Source organism: Myotis myotis, unplaced genomic scaffold, assembly GCF_014108235.1.
Source record: "Myotis myotis isolate mMyoMyo1 unplaced genomic scaffold, mMyoMyo1.p scaffold_m19_p_16, whole genome shotgun sequence".
NCBI lineage: Eukaryota > Metazoa > Chordata > Mammalia > Chiroptera > Vespertilionidae > Myotis > Myotis myotis.
The window spans coordinates 18,487,745-18,511,396 of NW_023416320.1; positions in this window are offsets into that span (position 1 = coordinate 18,487,745).

Sequence of the window (23,652 nt, forward strand, 5' to 3'; positions counted from 1 at the left end):
GGGCCCCTGACTAAATAGTCAGGTATTACATGTTTTAAAAATTCTTACAGCACATGGGTTGAAAATTGCTGTTCTAGGAGGATCCATCTGAACTGACTACTATTAATGGCACTGGTGTGCCAACTATGTTCTAATGATGGTTTATTTCTAGAAATAACTTTAGTTGCCTGCCTCACTGACTTCCCACCTTAGTACCCAGTAGACACCAGCATAAGATGCCTGTTCTCCTTTATAAGATAGAGAACAGACTGGGTGCTGTAATCTTTAATTCCTTGACAGAAAGTGCTTCCTGTTTTGAAATTTTTGCAATGTCACTCTGGCCAAGTGACTCTTTTTTTCTGAGTTCCCCAAGATTTCTGTAAATTCAGCTAAGATTAATTGCATGCTGAGCCAGACTCATCAATATTTCACCTGTGTTTTACATTACAAAATAGAAATGGATAATTACCTTGGATTCTTTCGTGTGTAAAAGAAATAGGGTTCATAGTCAGTAGCAAAAGTCCTGTCAAACAGGAATCCTATTGGGGAAATATAATTTTTAAAAAATCATTCAACCCAGAAAATTCAACAAAGGTAGTAAAAAAAAGAAAACACTTTTATTATTGCATAAGCATTAAACTAGCAAGGGATGCATATCACAGACAATTTGCTAAGAGATAGTAGAGATGAAAAAAAAAAATCTCATCCCCTTATAAAACTTAGTCCATTTAGGTTGCCATAACAAAATACCCCATAGAATAGGTAGCTAACTTCCTGGCACCTTGCTCCAAGTTGCCATGAAGATATGAAAAGTTCAAGTTCCTCTGAATAATTCCTATTAGTGGACAGTTACCCCAAATACCAGAAAAATCATGATGAACAATGTATGGCAAATGGTATGTTCAAGTCTTCTTACTTGAGAACTAGTGATTATTTGTATTGAGAACATGTAAAAGGTTGTACCCACTTGGTTACTGTGATAAATTGAATGTTTGTGTCCCTCCCAAATTCAAATGTTGAACCACCACCACCCCACCACCCACATGAGATGGTATTAGGAGATGGAGTCTTTGGCTGATAATAAGGATTAGATAAGGTCGAACGTGTGCAGCCCTCCTGAATGGGGTTACTGCCCCCATGACAGAACTCATTTATCCTCTGTGCTCTGCATCATGTGAAAATACAATGAACTGTCTGCAACACTGGGCACCCATAAGAAGGCTTTCACCAGAGCTAGCCCTCTGCGAGCACTGATCTCACACTCCCAGTTTCCAGAACTGTGAGAAAACATTTCTGATGCATATAAGTCACTTAATCTATAGTCTATTTAGACTAAACACACTAAGACAGCTTTATAAAGTGATGAGATTCCTTTCTGCTTTGGGGCAATTGCCAGTGATGAGCATCTCATTCTGGATTAATGCTTATTCAATAACTAGAGGCCTGGTGCACGAAATTCGTGCACAGGTAGGTTCCCTAGGCGTGGCTGGCGATCAGGGCCAATCAGGACCTTCTGTCCCCCAGCTGACGGCTGCCAGCTGCTGGCCGGGGCCTTTCTTCATTCCATGCCGCCCCCTGGTGGTCAGTGCATGTCATAGTGAGCAGTCGAACTCCCAAGGGAACAATTTGCATATTAGCCTTTTATTATCCTACTAGAGGCTCGGTGCACAAAAATTTGTGCACTCAGGGGGGAGCGGGGTCCCTCAGCCCAACCTGTGCCCTCTCGCAGTCTGGGACCCCTCGGGAGATAACGACCTGCTGGCTTAGGCCTGCTCCCGGGTGGCAGAGGGCAGGCCCAATCCCTAGGTGCAGCCCCTGGTCGGGCTCAGAGCAGGACTGATTGGGGAGTTGGGGCGCCGCCCCTGTCATGCAGAGCAGGGCGGATCGGGAGGTTGCGATGCCACCCTCAGTCACGCTCAGGGTAGGGCTGATTGGGGGGTTGGGGCACCACCCCCTGTCACACTCAAGGCAGGGTCAATGGGGAAGTTGTGGCGCCACCCCCTGTCACACACAGAGCAGAGCCAATCAGGGGATTGGGGCGCTGCCCCCTGTCACGCACAGAGCAGGGCCCATCAGGGGGTTGGGGCTCCGTACCCTGTCACACACAGAGCAGGGCGGATCAGGGAGTTGGGGCGCCAAATCCTGTCACACTCAGGGCAGGGCCGATGGGGAGGTTATGGCTCTACCCCGTCACATGCAGAGCAGGGCCCGTGGGGTGTGGGGGGGGGGGGTTGGGGTGCCGCACCCTGTCACACACAGAGCAGGGCCGATCAGGGGGTTGGGGCGCCGCACCCTGTCACACACAGAGCCGCAGGGTGATCAGGGGGTTGGGGAGCTCCCCCCTATCAGGCACAGAGCAGGGCCGATCAGGGGGTTGGGGCACCGCACCCTGTCACAAACAGAGCAGGGCAGATAGGGAGGTTGTGGCCTTGCCCACTGTCATACACAGAGCCACAGGGTGATCAGGGGGTTTGGGTGCTGCCCCCTGTCATGCTGCTCCAGGGGCCAGGAGGCCTGGCAGCTCCACTGATCCTGGTGCTGGGAGGCATAGTACCCTTTTACTATATAGGATAGAGGCCTGGTGCACGGGTGGGGCTGGCTGGTTTGCCCTGAAGGGTGTCCTGGATCAGGGTGAGGGTCCCGCTTGGGTGCCTGGCCAGCCTGGATGAGGTGATGATGGCTGTTTGCATCTGGTCACACCCCCTTCAGGGTGGGGGTCCCCACTGGGGTGCCTGGCCAGTCTGGGTGAGGGGCTGAGGGCCGTTTTCAGGCTGGCGGGTGACTGAAGCTCCCAACCGCTCCTTTTTTCTTTTTTTTTTATTCTTGGATTTATGGCTGTCACTGGAGCTGAGAGCCCGCTTTAGCTGTGAGACCTCGCTGCTGAAAGCAGGTTTCTGGCTTTGTTTACTTTCTGTATTTGAAACTTTGTTGCGACTCCACCTCTGAGATCCCGGCTGACTGAAAAGAGGTTTCTGGGGTTTTGTTTAGCTTCTATATTTATAACAATGTTTCTTAGCAGCTCAGAGACCAGCAGAGGCAGGCGGAGAATGTTGGAGTCCTCCGTCACTGAAGCAAGCAAGCCTAATGTTAGTTTCAAGCTGCCTGGCTCCCGGCTGCCATCTTGGCTGGCAGTTAATTTGCATATCTCGCTGATTAGCCAATGGGAAGGGTAGCGGACGTACGCTAATTACCATGTTTCTCTTTTATTAGATAGGATATAATAAGAGAGGGATATGCTAATTCGCCCAGATATTCTAATTAGTCACGACAAGTATGCAAATTGACCATCACTCCAACACACAAGATGGCTGCCCCCATGTGGCTACAAGATGGCCTCCATAAGATGACCTTCAGTGGAGGGCAGTTGTGGGCAATCAGGCCTGCAGGGGAGGGCAGTTGGGGTTGACAAGATCTGCAGGGGAGGGCAGTTGGGGGCAATTGGGCCAGCAGGGGAGCAGTTAGACATCGAACAGACTTGCAGGGGAGTGGTTAAGGGGTGATCAGGCTGGGAGGCAGAAGCAGTTAGGGGCAATTAGGCAGGCAGGCAGGCAGGCAAGCGTTTGGGAGCCAGCAGTCCTGGATTGTGAGAGGGATCTCCGACTGCCCATTTAGGCCAGATCCCAGTGATCGGGTCTAAACGGGCAGTCGGACATCCCTCGAGGGGTCCCAGATTGGGGAGGGTGCAGACTTGGCTGAGGGACACACACACACACACACACACACACACACACGAATTTCATGTGCCAGGCCTCTAGTACAGGATAAAACTGTTTTCTTTCTCTACTACCTTTGAGGAGAAGTTTTCTGGGTTGGGAGAAAAAATTGTTTAAATTATATTTTCCCAATAGGATGCAACAATGACAGCAAAAATGTCACCAGAGAAATTGAATGGTAAATATTCCATGATAAATATTATGTGACACAGCTTCTTAAGTCAATTCCCCAAGGAGTGTGATATGAAAAGTTGGCATAAGTGGGGCTATTTTAAAAAGGAGCCATTTCCAATTCCAGAGGAACTGCCTTGAATGTCTTACTTCTTAAATCCTTGGAATGTTTGACCTGGGCAGAATAACCTTTGATTTGGTCAAGCCAACACTGTATTTTAAACAACTGCTTGGAAAGTAACCAGGAAAAGCAGACATCCTGATTATAAGGACTAAAAATTATGTGAATTCTTGAGAATCATTAAACAGTCATGTAGAGCTAAAGAATAGAATCACTTAGCTTATCAGCACCAATAGAAATTTCATCCTTGAATTCATGCAATTGTTTTCCTTCTCTTTCTTATAAAATCCCTTGCCTTCATCCCATAATCAAGGCATGATTTGGGTTTGTTCCTGAATCAATGCCTCTGGATGGCAATTCTTTTTTATCTCAAACACTAACAAACCTCTCACTTTGGCTTTTTATATTTAGGTTAACAGTCGTGATAGAATTTTGCCTATGTAGGGGGAGATTCTGTCAAGTTTCACAAAACTTCTTCCTCAAGTCTTACAAAGTCCAACTATTTTACCTAAAACCATGGTACCTTCACCTAATATACACAAACACACAAAACAAAACAAAAGCCTTTCTAAATCTACTGAGATTGAGTCAACAGTGTTTTATCAGTAAATCTGCTAATTTTTTCTAAAGAGTTCTTAATAGGATAACTAGGCATCACCTATGCAAAATTGCCTTGCAACTGTGGAATGATGGCCATAATGTGGATATAAGCAACCACTCTAAAACCTAGAAAGAGAAGATAGAGGTCTGCCAATGACCTAATATACATAGAAATATAGATAAAGACGACACAGTTTATTAAAGATTGAAATATGAATCCCTTCAGATTTGATTCAGCTGCAAGCAAATAAAAGTAAACTAAAGACCAGTGGCCTGCCCAGCAGGTGTGGCTCAGTAGTTGAGCACTGACCTGTGAACCAGGAGGTTGTGGTTCAATTCTGGGTCAGGGCACATGCCTGAGTTGCAGGCTCGAGTCCCAGTGTGGGGCGTACAGAGACAGCCAACCAATAATTCTCTCTCATTCTCTCTCTCTCTCTCTCTCTCTCCCTCCCTCTCCCTTTCTCTCGGAAATCAATTAAAAAAAAAAAAAAAAAAGATCAGTGGCTTAAATAAGCAGCATCATCTTTTCTGTCCTACAGAACATAGAGAAGATTACTATTCTTAAAGCAGACAGGTTCAATACCACTACTGTCTTCAGAATTCTGCATACTAAAATTACTAAATCTTAGAAAATCCGAAATGATCTTTTTATACCAAATCCTTAAGGCAAGGATTACTTCTACTTTCACATTCACATAACTAAGGAAGGTATTCCTCTCCTTCTCTGCTCTCCCTTCCCCATAGAGAATATCCTCAAGATGACTTGGCACTTCCATCTCTAGGCAGAAAATAAGTTGGCACAACTTGTTTACAATTGTTTCTAAATTGCAAAGCACCAGAAAGAGGCCTTGCTACACCCAAAATTTTAATAAATGGCCTCTGTGCATTTATTGCAATGCCTAAACTCTCATCTTGCAAAATGATTCTTCAGTACGTATTTTTTCTGTTCCCTTGGCCCTATAGAATTGAATTCATTAGTTCATTCATAATCTAAGACTGTATTTGATTGTCTTCATATCAGTGATGTACTTGACATCATACCCAAGATGTGATCATTTTGATAAGAAAAATAAACATCTGGATGTTGAAGTGTCCAAAACAACTGTAGTGGACAATCAGCTATTTTTAAGAGTCCTGAATATCTTCTCCACTCTTCCTGAGAAACAGAACCTATTATTTCTCTAGGGAAACTAATTTGCCCTACATTTGTGGCCCAGTAACAGTTGTTAATTGCTAATAGCATCTTTGTCTTTCACTCCTGGGAGTAGGGGTGGGCAAACAGAGTAAGCAGAATTTCTCTTGCATACTTATATCTTGTTAGAATAATACATTATAGAATTTGGAAGAGGCCAGCCAGTTTGTAGGCAGTATGTGGTCTAAATAAGATTATCTATATAAATTTCAGATTGAGATCTTCCTTGTTGTTCTTTCTGCCCTTCACAGAGTGTGTGTGCTATATTATTTCTTAGATTTTGACAAGAATAGTAGCTTAAACTGTTGGCCTGATTCTTTACTTTATCTCTCTTCCTTCGTTTAGACTCAAATCATATATTTTCCCTCAACTTGTATTTCCCCAGACTCAACTCTGGTTTGGGCCATATGAATCACTTTGACCAAACAGGAGCCCTTCTCAACCTTAGACTTAAGAGGCCTCCTGGATTCTGCTTAACATTTGGCCCTTCTGTCATCACCAAGATAATAATATACTTGGGATAGCCTGCCCCCAAAGGGAAGGAGCAGAGCTGCAAATAAAGACAGGGACAACTAAGTGCAGCCTAGATCAGCCACCTGTGTGCTGGCCTTCAGATAAGTCAGTAATAATAAATGAATGCTGTTTTAAGCCACTACCTGTTGGGGTGATTTGTTACATGGCAATATTAGACTAATACACTTAGATTCCTTTGCATAAATTATCTTTTACTCCCTCACAATATCCAGATTTCATTTCAGTTACTGGCACCCATAGAGCACAACTGGACACACTTCCCTACCAATTCCTTACTCTCTTGTTCATGACAGGTAAATTTAGCCTTTTGCCATTATAAAATATCCACATACCATAGTAGCCAAGTATTCCCATGGATATTTCTTATTTCATGACTTCCCAGAATAACTTGGGATCATTGACTACCACATTTTTCTTGGCTTCTGGAATATCATACTCTTCCAATTTGCCTTTGACTTAATGATCACTACTGTTCTTCAAAGTTTTGCCCTGGTTTCTTTTAATTTTATATCCTCTTTCTGAGTAATATCATTGATTCTTGTGGCTATAATAGAATTTATACACTGTTGATTATGAAATGAATGTCTTCAGTTCAGATAATAATCCTGCAATTGGGATCCATGACCTAAGTAATCCCTAGTTTATTTCTAGCAGCATATCAGAGATACTGAGGCAAGCAGAACAATGGCTCCCCAAATGTCCATGCCCTGATCCCTAGAAACTGTAAATACATTATATACTACAAGGCAGTGACTTCGTAGATATAAATAAAGTTTTAGACTTTGAGAAGGGGATAGTATCTTTGATTATCCTAGCAGACACCCCGCATTCTCACCGAACTTCCATCCCCATCATTCATGCCCCCAGGGAGCTGGTGAGAGGTCGCAGTCCCCCCCACCCAGGCATCACGGGAGGTTGGTCGCTGCCACCCAGCCCCAGTTCCCCATCCCTGCACCGTTTGGGAGATCAGGGCCTGCCGACCACAAGTTGCTGTCTGTGGGGCAATTGGTCAGGGCCAGGCCCCTTGCCCAGCTGCCTCTGCCTGGGAGCCAGATGGTGGGCCCGCACCCCGCCACCACCACTGGTCGCCATCTGCAGGGCAATCGGTGGGGCAGTTGGGCCCCCACTTGCACCCACCTTGGCCTGGTGCCACCCGCTCACCTGCTCCACCATCCCCGTGCGGTCCTGCTCTCGTTGGGGCCCATTAGGAATGGCAGCGCCTCTACTGTCACCCACTACTAGCACAGCATTGCTGACGCCCACCATGGTCCACATCGCCCCCTAGTGGTCAGCACACATCATAGCGAGTGGTTGAACTTGAGGTGAATGCTGGAAGCCAATTCCAGCATGACAGCAGGGCTGAATCTGGGAATGGCTGATGGCATTTCCCCAAACCTGAAAATGGATGATTGTTTGCTGCCATAATCTACATTGCCTCCTACTGGCGAAACACCTGAGCAGCCGTAGGCTTATTCTCCCCATTCTGACAATGGACTCTGTATATGAAACCCTGACCCTTTGAAGTGTATATCTCCGTCTTGCCTCAGGACAAATTGTGTTAATAAAAAGTATGGGGTCCTGAGACGAGGAGATCTTAGTTTCCTTTAAACTAGGCTTCTCTGACCCTCAATGCCTTTCAAAATTATATTTCGTCTCTGGACTCCTATTTAAGCTATGCACAGATTCTCCAGATTGCTGAACCCTTCTTGATGCTGGAACAAGAACCCCCATAGTCAAACTCCTGTTCAAGGGGACAATTTGCTTATTAGACTTTTATTATATAGGATTATGCTATACGTTTTTTTAAATTCTATTTGCTTAATATCATCATCAAAGACAAACATGCCTATATTATATTGTTTGATAGACTCACTTACATGCTATAAAATGAGAGCAAAGAGCTTAGCAAATCCACTAGTCCAAACCTTCCAATGGTGATGAAAAATTATAAAATATTACACAATGCATCCACCCAGCCAAAGCAAATCTGCAGTCCTTAGAATTATTCAAGGGACATAAATTAGGAGAGGAATATTATTTCAAGGCCACAGTTGTTAGCTATTTAGTGTCAATTTCAGTGAGAATAGAAGTGACATTTTGTTAAAAGCAAATATTCTTTTTAAATTACCTTGACGATACACTGTCAATAAAGTTCTAAATTTTATCTCAGCAGATGAAGCTGAGGAATAAATAATTATTGTCCCTCATTATTTTTATGTAATTTGTCATTTGAATGCTCAGTCAGTATTTATCACAATCACCGCTTGTTATGAAATCTGGTGCAGTGAGTGTAGAACTCCCAGCATATGATACAGATCACTCTTTCCATGATCCAAACCTCCTGTCTTTCTTCTTCATGTCAGTGTCTCTCTAACTTCTAAATGTTGTTCTGTCAGCAATGTTATATATGGAAGAAGTCATCTCTAACTAGTCAAGTAACTCTGACACTTTAAGCCTTCTTGAGAACTTATAGGATTCTTGGTTTAAAAAAAAATACTTCTCTTACATGTCCTTCTAAATCTAAAACAAACTATAAAATAATGAACATAATGGCTATATTTTACAAATATCCCTAGGAAAATAGAGAGTACATATTGAATAAAATTGAAATAACAAAGTAAAAAGTATTTCAGTCTAGCTGCTGCTCTAAAACCTAAATTCTATCACTTTTCACCTGGAGTCTTTTGAGTTTCTCTGTTATCTAATTTTGAAATAATGCAGATTAAGCTCTCAGAAACTATAATGTGTGATTCACTGAAATGTTTTATATACAAACATTTCAGTGAATGTTTGTATGGCAAAGCAAGTGAATATACAAAGATCCAAATATGCAATTATTGTGGTTAACATAAAGGCCATATAATTATAGGCTTGAAACACAGAAAAATAAAAATATAGATAAGTAAAATATATGAAAATTAAATTTTTCCTAGTTTCTAACACGTTAAGTGCCCAGTCAGTCACCCGTGAAAAACTGGCCCAGAAGACAAAACAGGCTGGGCGTTTAACGTGCTAATGTTTGTTTTCCATGTAAAAATACACTTACTACAGTTAATAAAACATATGCACTTGACTTAGCAATTTCAATGTCAGATGAATAATAGAAATAAATATACCTAGTTTTATTGGTGTGTATCAAGACATTTGTGGTAGAATTATTTTGTGTAGCATAAAAATTGGAAACAAAATTAATGCCCACAAATAAAACAATATTTGAATAAAGTAGGAATCATTCAAATTTTTTAAAAAATTGAATCCATTAAAATGAATTAATTAGAATTAACCCAGTTAATGTGCATAGATTTCCACAAGCTATCCAATATAGTTAAATGAGTAAAAGAAAAATGCAAATATATGAAGAATAATGACAAAAATTTCTATTTATATGAGAATTTATGCACATTTGTTTGGTGTATGGTAGGATTATACTAGCATGGAGAAAATATGAAAGCATATACAAAGATCATTAAGGAATTATCTTGAGCATGGCTACAATGAGGGAGGGTGAAAGAAAAAGAGGAAAGATAAGCCAAACAAGAAAGAAAATAATTATTGCCCATAAATAAACACAAACAACAAAATCAACTTATATGCGCCAAGTTAAGATAGTAGTGATCTGCATTAGTTAACCCCTTTGAGGTTAATAACTCAAAAAAGAACAAGGGAATACAACATGGTGAAGCAGGAATTTGGGGTAACATAGGCAGGCTTAGGGTTTTTTAGAATTGGGGTCCATGGAAAAGCTTGGGGCTGCAGACTGGGAGAAGGTATATTTCCATAAGACAAGAAAGCCAGGTGCAGTTACATCTCCATAAGACATGGGAGCAGCAACAGTTGCATTTACATAAGATAAGGGAACTGGAAGTAGCCAGGAAAGGTCTATATTTACAAAATAAAGAGAAGGAAGCCCTTCATTCAGATGGAAAAGAAGAAAGCACAGAGAAATGGAAGGACTATGAGGGAGGAGGGCATTAGGAATCACTATACTAACCAATTCAAAGGGGAATATTAATCAATCAGAGGGGATATCAGGACACAGGAACTGCAGCCTTTATAAGCCATGGGAAAAAGGAACTCAGTTGGACCCTTTTCCCCTCCCTACATGGGAGTTCATTCTGTGGGACTCTTCCTCCTTCCTACATGGGAGTCTGTACTTGTTCTTCAATAAATTTCCAGCTTTGCTACACCATCTTCTGTCCGTGGATTCATTCTTCAATTCCAGCGGACAAAGAATCCAGGTTCAAGTCCAAAAATTCGGTATCAATGGTACCTCAAACTCCCAACTTGGAAATTTGAAATCTCCCTTTCACTTTCCTTTTTCTATTCCTAAGGAACAGGAGTAACTGATCTACTTGGTGGTTCCAGAAAATTCTATTGGCTACTGCTAAGCTGAACTGCTTCTACAAAGTCTGATGTATGAATTCAGCTCCTGGGAGATAGTCCTTTTAGATATTCTTATTTCCAAGAGCCTTGTAAACCAAAATTAATTTTAGATTGTAATAAAGAATATAGAGCACTTATTTGAGAAAAAAGGAACTGCAGCCCAGGAGACACAGATTCAGTAGCAACAATTTAAATTGAGTTCCAAGGCAAGGCAGTCTTTTATAGCCAAATTTCCCACCCAGGTTCTCAATTAATCCATTTTATAAAGTATCTAAATTGTGCAGGTCTGATTTTTAGGGTCTCATTCTACTGGAAGCAAGACAAAACTCACATGGCATAAATAAGTGGGACATAATGTGGGAAGTGAGAGTTCAGTCTGAGGTTCATTTTTCTATACAGTCTGTGAGAAGCCCCAGTCAGCAAATGGCCACTATGCTTTCAATTTTTTAAAATATGTTTTTATTGATTTAGGTAGAGAGGAAGGGAGAAGGAGAGAACTCCTTGGAGTTCACATCAAATGAATCTTTGCTCTTGGTGTCCACAGTCTGGAAGGATAAGGGCTGTTACCTGGTAGACAGTCTCTGGGCCACTGTTTTCTCTTCCTGCTGTTCCTCCCTGGTAATGAATGACTAATAATGACTATTGAATGACTCTATTAATGTTGTTAACATTTATTAACATGCATTATTTCACTTAATTCTTTAAAAATCCTTACCAAGAGAGCATTACTAGTGTCCCCGTTTTGTACATGAGAATGAATGAGCTTAACTGTTAAGTAACTTGTTTAAGGTTATTGTGATTTGTAAATGGTACAGTGGTAATTAGATCATGTCTGTTAATCTAAAAAAAGTCTGTCTATGCCAAAACCAGTTTGGCTCAGTGGATAGAGCATCGGCTTGCGGACTGAAGGGTCCCGGGTTCGATTCCGGTCAAGGGCATGTACCTGGGTTGCGGGCATATCCCCAGGAGGAGATGTGCAAGAGGCAGCTGATCGATGTTTCTTTCTCATTGATGTTTCTAGCTCTCTATCTCTCTCCCTTCCTCTCTGTAAAAAATCAATAAAATATATTAAAATAAAAATAAAAATAAAAAAATAAATTTAAAAAGTCTGTCTATTAAAAGCAAACAAAACAAACATACATAGCAAGAAACTTTTTTTCTCTTTCTGCTTGATTTTTAAAAATTTTTCTCTGAAACTTTTAGGTACACTTTGGATTGAGATTCAAGACTTGATTAAAGGTATGTGAAAATAGACCAAATGGTCCTTTCAGCTTGCTCTGGGTTGAGCATTTGTAGCTCCCTACAGAGTAATGGGACTATTCCACACCACCCACCCAGTTACTGGAGTTTCTTATTGGGGTTAGAGACCAAGACCTCAGACACAAATATAATTTCTCACTTTGTTTTACTCACTTGTATTCCAATGCCAAGAATTTCACAGTGTGGTGACTTTGGGGGCATAGGTTGAGTATTTTTGTACCTACTGGGCAAAATAATCTTAATATAGCTTCTTTAAACAATTTTATTAATGAGGTGACATTCAGTAAGCATAAAATTAACTATTTTCTAGTGAACAACTCAGTGACATTTAGTATATTCAAAATATTGTACACAACCACCTCTATCCAGTTCCAAAACATTCTCATCACCCCATGAAGTGACACTGCACCTACTGAGCAGCTATGCCCCTGGTTCCTCCCTTTTTCCAGGTTGTAACCCACCCTAGTGGTGACTCTTTATACCCTGAATTAATAAAATTACCAAAAGGATAATTAAAATTTCTGGGCTTCTTTCTTTTTTTTTAAAATATATTTTATTGATTTTTTACAGAGAGGAAGGGAGAGAGATAGAGAGTTAGAAACATCGATGAGAGAGAAACATCGATCAGCTGCCTCCTGCACATCTCCTACTGGGGATGTGCCCGCAACCCAGGTACATGCCCTTGACCGGAATCGAACCTGGGACCTCTCAGTCCACTGACCGATGCTCTATCCACTGAGCCAAACCGGTTTCGGCTATTTCTTTATCTATACATTTGAGATTGTATACTCATGCCACAATTTAATTGTGAAGAATAAATGAAATAACATATGTAGGGAATCTGACACAATACCTGGGACATTGTAGACCTTGAGTAAAGATAAGATTTCCCCCTTCATACTCCTTTACATGTATTTATTACTGCATGTTGAGCAGAGGGCTCTTTCTTTGCAATATACTCAATGTCACTTTAGGAACATCTCCCTGCTTATACAAAGTTTGTGGCACAGTATGTAACTTATCCTTCAAACCACTGTGAAGGGCAAAAAGAAAGGAGTAGAACAAAGAGAATAAAAATGGGAAGCAAAGGCAATTATTTGATTTTTAAACTAACAAAAGGAAATCTAGGGCCACAGAGTGAGTATGCTGAGCAAGAGCCAGGATGGAAACCTCGTTTTACTGACTTTCAGCTCAACCCCTTTCCAGTTGGCTACACTGCACTAAATGAGCTCCTTGACAAAGGCATCTCTAAAATATGAAAGGATGCTAAGAGGGTGATTCATGGGGGGAAAATTGAAATTTCCTAAAGAACAGTCTCTCGTCATTAGAAAGTCACTTTCTAAAGTCAGCACTGCATGGCAGGGAGGCTTTTAGGGCCTTTCATTAACTTATAACTGAAAGCCAGAAAAGCAGAATGTGTAGAAAAGACCTGGAAAGTTTGAATGCATGGCAAACAATGAGGCAGTGAAAACCAGGTTTCTGAGAAAGGAAATCATTGGAAGAATGCCAGGGAACTGAATAATGCTAAAGTGGAAACTAAGAAAAACCTGTAACTCCAACTGAAAAGCAATTAGATAATATAGAAGGTGTGTGTGTGTGTGTGTGTGTGTGTGTGTGTGTGTGTGTGAGAGAGAGAGAGAGAGAGAGAGAGAGAGAGAGAGAGAGAGAGAGAGAGAAGGAGGGCACTGTATTAATACACTCACTGAGATGCAAACTGGGAAAATGCTATTTTTATCACTTCTCCTGTTTCTGTTTCTTTTTTCTTTAACTCATAATTTAACCATTAGGTAATACATATTAGTTCTGTTGTACTGTTATTGGTGGAAGTGAAGTTCTTGAGGTGCTGTGAGGAAAAGAATTTCTGGAGGCCCCCATGGGAGGATGGGGTTTTTGTGGAAAGCCATGTTGATTATTTAAAATTAAGGGGGTTCCTCTCCAAGGTCCCATCTCTGTCAGTCTGGCCATGGAAGAAGTCCAATGTGTTCAGAAGGGCCAGAATAAAGGCAACTGCCCAGAATTCCTGTTCCACATTAAAGTCCAGTCCAGTCCAGCACCTGGCTAGCTTAGCTTGTGTTCCTAGCTGTAGGGCATTGCATTTGGAGTCCACACAACCATGGACCATGCAGCTGCTTAAGGCCACATGGCTATGAAGAGAGAACAGCTGAGCACACAGGTAAGTGAGGTCATAGAGCAAGAGAAAGAGCTAACAAGAGCAAGCAAGAGAATGAGAAAAAGGGAACTCTTTGTCTTAGAATTTTAACTTTCCAAGATTTCGCAAGCTTGATGGGGTCCACTCCCTAGCAGCCAATCCATTCTTCCTCAGTTATACTGACAGGCAAGCACCTTCCTTGTGAAACAGAAATTTTAGGGGAACACAGGCAGGCTTAGGGAATTTTTAGAATTGGGGTCCATGGAAAAAACACAGGGCTACAGACTCAGAGAAGGTACATTTCCATAACACAAGGAAGCCAGGTACAGTTACATTTCCATAAGACAAGGGAACTGGAAGTAGCCAAGAAAGGTCTATATTTCTAAAATAAAGAAGGAGGAAGAAAGCCCAGAAGGAATGGAAGGACTATGAGGGAGGAGGGCCTCAGGAATCACTATAGTAACCAATTAGAAAGGGAATATTGACCAATCAGAGGGGATATCAGGACACAGGAACTGCAGCCTTTATAAACCTTGGAAACAGAAAGTTTGTGGGACCCTTTCCCCCTCCCCACCTGGGAGTCCATTCTGTGGGACTCTTTCCGTCTCCCCACCTGGGAGTCTGTACTTGTTCTTCAATAAATCTCCACATTTGCTATACTACCTTCTGCCCGTGGATTCATTCTTCATCTCCAGCAGACAAAGAATCCGGTTCCAGTCCAAAAATTCCATATCACCCTGACTGCACTGGGCAAGTCCTTATTGTCCCTGCTCCCCTGAAGGACAATGCTGCGTTTCCCTGGAGTGTGAGCTGTAGCTTCCTGGTGAAACAAACAGGCTTCTGCTTCTGCTTCCTAGATGAATATGCTCAGCAATGTCTTACTCTCCCTGTATTCTCAACCTTCTATACATATTAACTAGTTAAGTATGATGACAATATTAAGAGTAAAGTACAACACAGAGGGAAATTTCCCTTAAGGATTTACATATTTCTTTAAAAGAAAAACAAATACAAGCATATTTTAATGAACTAAATTATGAATGCAAATGTATAAAAATAACTAGTATGGTAATGCTATTCTAGTAATCATACTGTACATAAATTTACTGCCTTGAGTCCTCTTGATAAGATGGTGATATAAATGATTTTATAAAAACTTATTCCATAACTTTTCTCTATGAACTAGATTATTCTCAGGTATTACCTAAATTGTCATTTTCCCCCTAAAATAATGAATTTTGTTATAAATATTACAAAGCAACAGAACAATCAACTGGTACAGGGAAGGAAGAAATTTTCCTCTACTTACAGGTTATTTCAGCGGTCTGATCATTAAATCAATATGAATAGTTTAACAAGAAAAAATAAGCAAACTGATATATGAGAGGTTCAGAGGCAGAAAGTAAAGTGAGATATACATGGCATCCAGAGCCAAGGATGAGGTAAGGTGCCTTAGGGCTTCAAACGGGAAGATGGCAATTTACAGGGCAATAAGAGCAGACATTCACTAATTAGAAGTCTACCCTGCCATACAGATAGGTCTTTGAAAGTTATTTATTATAACTCTTATGTGGGCAAGGCCCACAATTTAAATTATTGAAGGGGGAGGTAATAGTTTCTCTTGAGCCTGCAGCATCTCAATTGCCTCCAGCTCAGAATAATCCACAAGTCAAAGTAGCACATCTTGGGGAGGACTGTTCTGACCCCTTTACTGGTCAGTATGTATTTGCTTTTAAAAAACTTAAAAATTTAAGTTTGGAATTTTAAAACAAAACTTTTCTGGAAACTTTACTATTCCTTCTTTTCTGGAAAGTATTTTTCATTACTCCCAAGAGTAATACTAGTAAGTATCTAAACTCTGTATACCTACCTAATGCTTCTCTTCAAAATTTTTATTACAAGATTGGGCTCTGTTCTTAGCCTTAAGGTAGTTTACAGGTTGAATCAATGCAGAATTGGGTTTGGTAGAATGATAACCTTCTGTCTAGTCTAAATAGAGCTACCAGGTGCTGATCAGCACTCCTTCCATTTCATCCCCTTGATTCTATGCACAATCTATGGAATTATGAGTAATTCTTTAATTAGTTGACTTTAGACTTTGAGAATGGACCTAAAAGACAAGACTGCAATTACTTTTAATTACTTTAAATCTAGAGTATTTTGTATTGCTTCATGCTCAGTCACAAAAATTTCTCAAGCCTGGTTTTGAACTATGGCTCTACCATTTTCTACTGTTTAATATTGCCAAAAAATAGTTAAGATTTTATCACTAAGAGAAGGTGATTTTCTATCAATTTCATTATGAAATAAGGCTAGATAAATTCATGTCATATTATCAATGACTACATTAAATCCTGTTGATAATTATAATTACATCGTCTTCAACAAGCACTTATCTCTTCAAAAGCCCTTTAAGAAGAGGGAGGGTGAGAGGAAGACCTTCATCTTATTGTCACCTACTCCTGATTTTCACAGTCCCCCAAAATCAGTTATCTTGCTGAAAAATAAATAGAAATCTTCCCATTTTGTTCAATTAGACTATTCCCTGGAGTTACGAAGCAAGATAGCATTTGATGTTAGGTTTAAAAAACATGATCAAGGAATAGGATAGCAGTTACATTATGAAATATATATATGAACAATGAACAGACCTTCTTAAAACAGCTTTTGCTTTGCTTTGATAGGGAAGATTCAAACAAATTGTCTAAAGACACATTTACAAAGATCTCATGAAATATAGTATAGATTTAGCTTTCTTTTCATTATAATATTTTTTTTTACTTCAGCAAGAAAGGAAATACGGGCTTTTCTTGGCTTTGCACAAAATACCAAGAAGTATTACCGCCACTTTGTATAAACTGAACTAAAAGGCTCATTTGCTTGAGATAGCCAGGTAACTCCAGAAAATTACTTTTTCAGCTTAAATTGGCTGGATAACTGACTCAATTTTTCATTTTTTATCAGAGGTTGCACATGTATAAGTGGGGTTTATTATAACTTATTGTATTTGTTCTTAAGTTATTTTAACTTTCAGAAATGATAATAAGTTGAAAAATATTAAACATTCTTGAACTGTTATTAAGGGGATAAAAGCATGCTACTGGGTTTCTTATTTACATTAATGATACATTCTACACAAGTCTTTCTGTAACTAGTATATTTATAGCTATTGAGTAACTAAAATAAAATCATGAAACCATTGGAAAAATTCTGACTTTTTATTGGGTGACTGTTTGTTACCTATAAATGATACAAAGACTGGTGTATATTATATAGGAAAAATTCTTTCATAAAAAAAGAAAAGTGGGAAAGTATTAAAACAAAAAAGTCTAGTATTCACTTAGGAAGTTACATGCAAAAAATGAAATTGGACCACTTTTCCAACACATACAAAAATAGTTTTAATCAAGAAAATTTAAGAAACTAGTTATGACAAAGAAGTTCAATGATAATACACAAACATGGAAGAATAAGTAAAACTTCTTGCATGTCAAAATACATCTAATAGATAAGAAAACAGAGTAGGTTTGTGTTAAGAAAGTATTATCTACATAGAAATATAAGCATTTGAACATACTACTACTCTAAAATATTTATGGGCTTTAAGCTATATAAAGTTGTAAGCTAATGCTTATATGCTTCTTTTGTTAAAATCTGTTTAACATTAAAAATAAAGAACAAATGAAAAGAAAAATTCAGTAAGTCATTAAAATATTCTTCAGCCCTGGCTGGTTTGGCTCAGTGGATAGAGCATTGACCTGTGGACTGAAGGGTGGGTTGATGGGTTTGATTTCTGGTCAAGGGCAAGTACCTCCATTACAGGCTTGATCTCCAGACAGATCGGGGTACATGCAAGAGGCAACCAATCTATGTGTCTCTCTCACATTTATGTTTCTCTCTCTGTGCCTCTCCCTATCCCTTCTAATCTCTCTAAATATTTTTTTTTTACTTCAACAAGAAAGGATGTCTTAATGACTTATTGATTTTTTTCATTTGTTCTTCATTTTTAATGTTAAAAAATTGAAAAAATATCATCAAGTGAAGATTAACAAAACACACACACACACACACACATTGTTCAAGTACTTGAAAGACTTTCATTTGGAAATTGAAGTATATGTTCTACAGTATGTCAAAAAGCAGACTTTGAGCCAATTGTTAAAAACAACAAAAATTCCATTTTGTCTTTTAGACATTCTAAAGGTTTAAGTTTCAAGCTGTGGTTTGGTAAATATTAATTGAAACATTATATAGAATATTCAAGCACTAAAGACTTTCATACCCCTTCCAAATATAAGGTGGTATATTTCCTTGGTTGTAAGGTTCAAATAGTAACTGGGGAACTATTTTTAGAACCCAAGAAAACAACAATATGGGAGTGGAAATAATACCCTAAAAAGATAATTGGAAGGAAAATAAAAAAAGATACCAAGGTACAGTGTGTGTGTACTTATGTTTCAACATACTGGGGATGATTTGAGTTTTATTAATGTAGATAGTAAAATTTAAACAGAAGCACCAAGTAAAAAGGAAAAGAAACTGAAATATCCTTTGGAACTTATATTCTGCTAAAAACTAAGCATCTGATAAAATTTAAAATGATTATTTGATGAATTCAGTTCCCACTAGGATCAAGGCTCAAGAAGGAAAATTTAACTCTGGATTTCTCTCTGTCAACAAATAGAACATCTGATGAATAGGAGGTAAGAGGAAAGTGCCTATAAAGTTACCTTGTTCATTTTAAGTTCACAACTTTCCTAGTCTAAAGAAGAGCAAATTTCAAAAAATAATTTTCAGTGACATGGGGATGATAACATAAGAAATTAAAAAAGAAGAATCAGCTCTAAAAATCAGAATCTCATTTAGGTCTGCTAAAAAATAAAATTGACAGCATTTCAACACAAATAAACAAATAAGCAATATAATAATTTTGATTTTATGCTCAAAATTATATAATTTTAGCAACTCTACAAATGCTCTATATTTATTTACTTATTGAATTAAACTTTTAAGGAAATAGGCTCCACTAAAGACTAGAGTTTTAAAAAATGGTATGAAATAGTCCTTGCAACAAAAAGCATCACAGTATTGAAATGAATACTTATAAGTTTATGAAAATTAAAATATGCTATGAAAATAACTTAAAGAAAATAACGCATGAGTTACAAAAATATTTTAGATTGGCCTTTAGGGTTATCAGATATTCACTAGGAGGTGAGGTAAAAGGAATTTCTTGCAGAGGGAAAAATATGGATAGTATAGTGTTTCAGAAAACTAAATAGCTTGATTAGACTGGACGAAAGACTGTGATACAGGGACATATAAGAAAGTATAATTAAATGTCTAGACTGATTATGAACACTTGCATACCATTCTAGAAATCAGCACACTTTATCACATAAACTTTGGGAATAGTACTCTTCATTTCTTTAAGCAGCATAGAGGCTGAAGTTGTAAAGACTAAAGGCATAAAGAGAAATTAACAATAGTCAGGCTTAAAATAAGGTAATGACAGTGGCTATGAATAAGAGAGATGGGAGAACTACTTTGTGACAGGCTTTCAGTAGTTGCTGCCAGAATCAATAGCTTATTTGCAGTCATAAATTCTTCAATATTTCCTTTTAAAATGAACTATGAAAGCAGTTGCTTATAAATATATATTAAAAATTTCCCTTTATTTTGTCTCATCAAAGAAGGAAGACCAATTCCTTTCTTAGAAAATGATACAAAATGGAATAATACCTGTTTCTTCTTTGTTGACAGAATACAGGACAATTGCTGACAAAGTAATGCCTTCAATGATATGAAATAAAACCTTTTAGATTCAGGTTTCATATATGACTCATTTTTCCTTTGCTATTGAGTGAAATTGCATAATGATATAAATTTAATTCTGTATATCTCACAAAGATATTCTAGCATTTAGAAGGAAATAAGGAAGGCAAATTTATATATACGATTATACAAGATATTTGTAGCTATTTCCTGCCTTCAACTGGTACTCTTAATAAAGTATTTTGTATTTAAATGGCACCAATGCTCTAGATGCTAGAAACATAAGTGTTAAAATAAAAACTGGCCAAATTCTAGCCTTCATGGAGCTTTTTGCTACTGAGAGAAAACAGAAAACATATAGTTAAAAACATCATTATTTTAGATGCAGATGAAAAGAACTAAAACATGAATGAAGGATAGGATATGCTGATTGGGAATGCAGATTAGAAAAACAGTGGACACGGAAAACCTGACTGAGAAGTGGCATTAGAGGACAGGCTTAACAGAGGTAAGAAATTAGTTCATACTCATATTTGGGGGACTTGATCATGTAAGACCTGGAGGTAATGATAAGGAGAGTGCCTTTTCTTTTGAGTGAAATACAAATCCTTTGTCAGGTTTTGATGATTGACATGATCAGAGATACATAAACTGAGAATAAATTGTTGGGGACAGGTGATAGGTTGGAAAGTTAAAGCTATTATTCAGGTGAGAGAAGAGGTTATATTGTACCCAGTTAGATGTGAAGATGCTAAAAAAAATTACATTATGTAAACCACTTTATTCGAAAATGAGGACTATTCTTCGGGTGATCACAAATATAGAATTACTTGAACGCTCCTCCCTATAACTGCATTATAATGGTACCAAGATAATGTATTTCCATGGTTCTGTTATTTAACTCTGAGTTAATATATTTTTGAGTTGGGCATTGGTTACGGAAAATGATGTATTTGTTCTGAGCAGCTCATAAGCATTTTAGCCTTAATTTCATACTAGAAGACATCTTTGCTGGAATGATGTGCACTGTGATAACTCCACCTTAGGACCATGGCTACGTCCTTCTGTGTGATTAAACGCTAACTACAACCATTACATATTGGGTTTGTTCTGCATGTTTCATCTCCACAAGGATGTTAATCAAAATTCAGGTATTATTTCCCATAGGTTTGTTTTCTCCTAAAGAGCTGCTCGTTAGATAGGTCTGGCCTAATTACTATTAGCTCAATTAGTATATGTTGAGGATAATTTGGTTTACTAAGAAATAAAACATTTGTCTCACAAGTTGAACAAATAATGATGATACTTGCAGTTCATAAACAAGTTTGAGATTTACTTCCTATTCTGACAAATTGTGATAATCAACATGGGGTGTTTTAGGAATTTCCAATAAACTGCTCTACTTTACGATGCTTAATTAGAATTTAATGTTAATTTACATATTTTCTTAGCATCATAGAATTAAAATAATTTTGTGGATTCACTTTGTCCAAAATGGAAGTATCTATTCTTATGCCCACTCGTGATACTATTGCTTTGCCAAATTTTGAGGTATATCCACTGAGTGGCCACATTATTATGACCAGCCATATTATTATGACCACCCCATTAGTACTTCATTGACACTTCCAAAAATACTGAATATTGAAAACTTCCTAAGCAAATACTCTCAAGGTTTTATCAATATTATTATTTGTATAACTAATTCACTTCATTGTACTGATGGGGTGGTCATAATAATCTGGCCACTCAGTGTATACTATTTACTCTCTGGTCATCACACATTTCAACACTAGCCTACAGAAATCTTTGAAAGCATCCTTCTATCCCAAAATCAATATGTCCCAAGCTATTTTGTTTTATTTACCACTAGTAGCCCATCGCGCAGTAGACCGCCCACCGCTTTGCAGGAGCATGCAGGAACCTTCCATGGGAGACCAGCAGCTTCTGCGGGAGGCAGAAGTGAGCTACCGGTGGCCATCCACGGGAGGCGGGCCCGCTGTCTCCTCTCTGGGCCTGCGCTTGGCCACAGAGGCTATGGGCTGCCCCCCCCCCCCCCCCCCGTCTGTGTCTGCTCGGGCTCCAGAGGGCTCACCCAAGCTGGGCACAGCGGCTCGCTGGCCCCCTGCCTCTGTCTCTGTCTCCACACCAGGCCTCAACTGCACGTGCAACCTCCTCCTGCCTGGTCATGACCTGTTATGGCTTCCCAACCTAATTTGCATATATATATATACCCACACACACACTAGAGGCCCGGTGCACAAAAATTTGTGCACTCGGGGGGGAAGGGGGTCGACCTGCTGGCTTAGGCCTGCTCCCAGGTGGCAGAGGGCAGGCCCAATCCCTAGGTGCAGCCCCTGGTCGGGCTCTGAGCAGGGTTGATTGGGGAGTTGGGGCGCTGCCCCCTGTCATGCACAGAGCAGGGCGATCGGGAGATTGTGATTCCACCCTCAGTCACGGGCAGGGTAAGGCCGATTGGGGGTTGGGGCACCACTGTTGGGGGCCAGATGTAAGCTGGCAAGGTCCTTGCACCTGAAGGGGCTAGGAAGGCTGGGACCCTTACCCACACAGTTTTCCCAGACTTGTTTGGATGGCGATTATCAGTAGAATGGGGTTAACATTTGTAGAATGAGAACAGCCTTTCATAGCTTGCCAAGAAGTCTGTGACTATTTACTGAGATATGCTGTACTGAGAACTTGTCCTTCTGCTGTATCTCTCCCTTAGAGATTAAGAGGAACAAAGAATACATTCCTCTTGACAGACCTCCGATTCAGTGTGTTGTGTATAAATAGGATTGTATAGCTAATAAACTCGCTTCAGTTCATCAAGAGAACTGGGGTCCTCCCGACCCCGCTTTCCTGTCTTTCTTTCTTTTCTCAATTCCCACCTCCCTGCCTCAGCCCGGCTCAACCCTGTCAGGCTGGCCCTGACACACCACCCCCTGTCACACTCAAGGCAGGGTCGATGGGGAGGTTACGGCGCCACCCCTTGTCATGCACAGAGCAGGGCCAATCAGGGGGTTGGGGTATTTCCCCCTGTCACGCACAGAGCAGGGCCCATCAGGGGGTTGGGGCTCTGTACCCTGTCACGCACAGAGCAGGGCCCATCAGGGGGTTGGGGCGCCGCCCTTTATCACCCACAGAGCAGGGCCGATCAGGGGGTTGGGGTGCCGCCACTCTCACACTCAGGGCAGGGCCGATCGGGAGGTTATGGCTCTACCCCGTCACACACAGAGCAGGGCCCATGGGGGGAGGGGGGGGTTGGGGCACCGCACCCTGTCACACACAGAGCAGGGCCGATCAGGGGGTTGGGGAGCCACACCCTGTCACACACAAAGCCGCACGGTGATCAGGGGGTTTGGGCACTGCCCTGTCACACTGATCCCAGTGCCGGGAGGCCTCACGGCTCCGCTGATCCTGGTGCTGGGAGGCATATTACTCTTTTACTATATAGGATAGAGGCCTGGTGCACGGGTGGGGGCCGGCTTGTTTGCCCTGAAGGGTGTCCCGGATCAGGGTGGGGATCCCGCTTGGGTGCCTGGCCAGCCTGGATGAGGGGATGATGGCTGTTTGCAGCTGGTCACACCTTCTTCAGGGTGGGGGTCCCCACTGGGGTCCCCAGCCAGTCTGGGTGAGGGGCTGAGGGCTGTTTTCAGGCTGGCGGGTGACTGAAGCTCCCAACCTCTCCTTTTTTTCTTTTTTATTCTGGGATTTATTTACCTTCTATGGCTGTCACTGGAGCTGAGAGCTGGCTTTAGCTCTGAGGCTCAGCTCC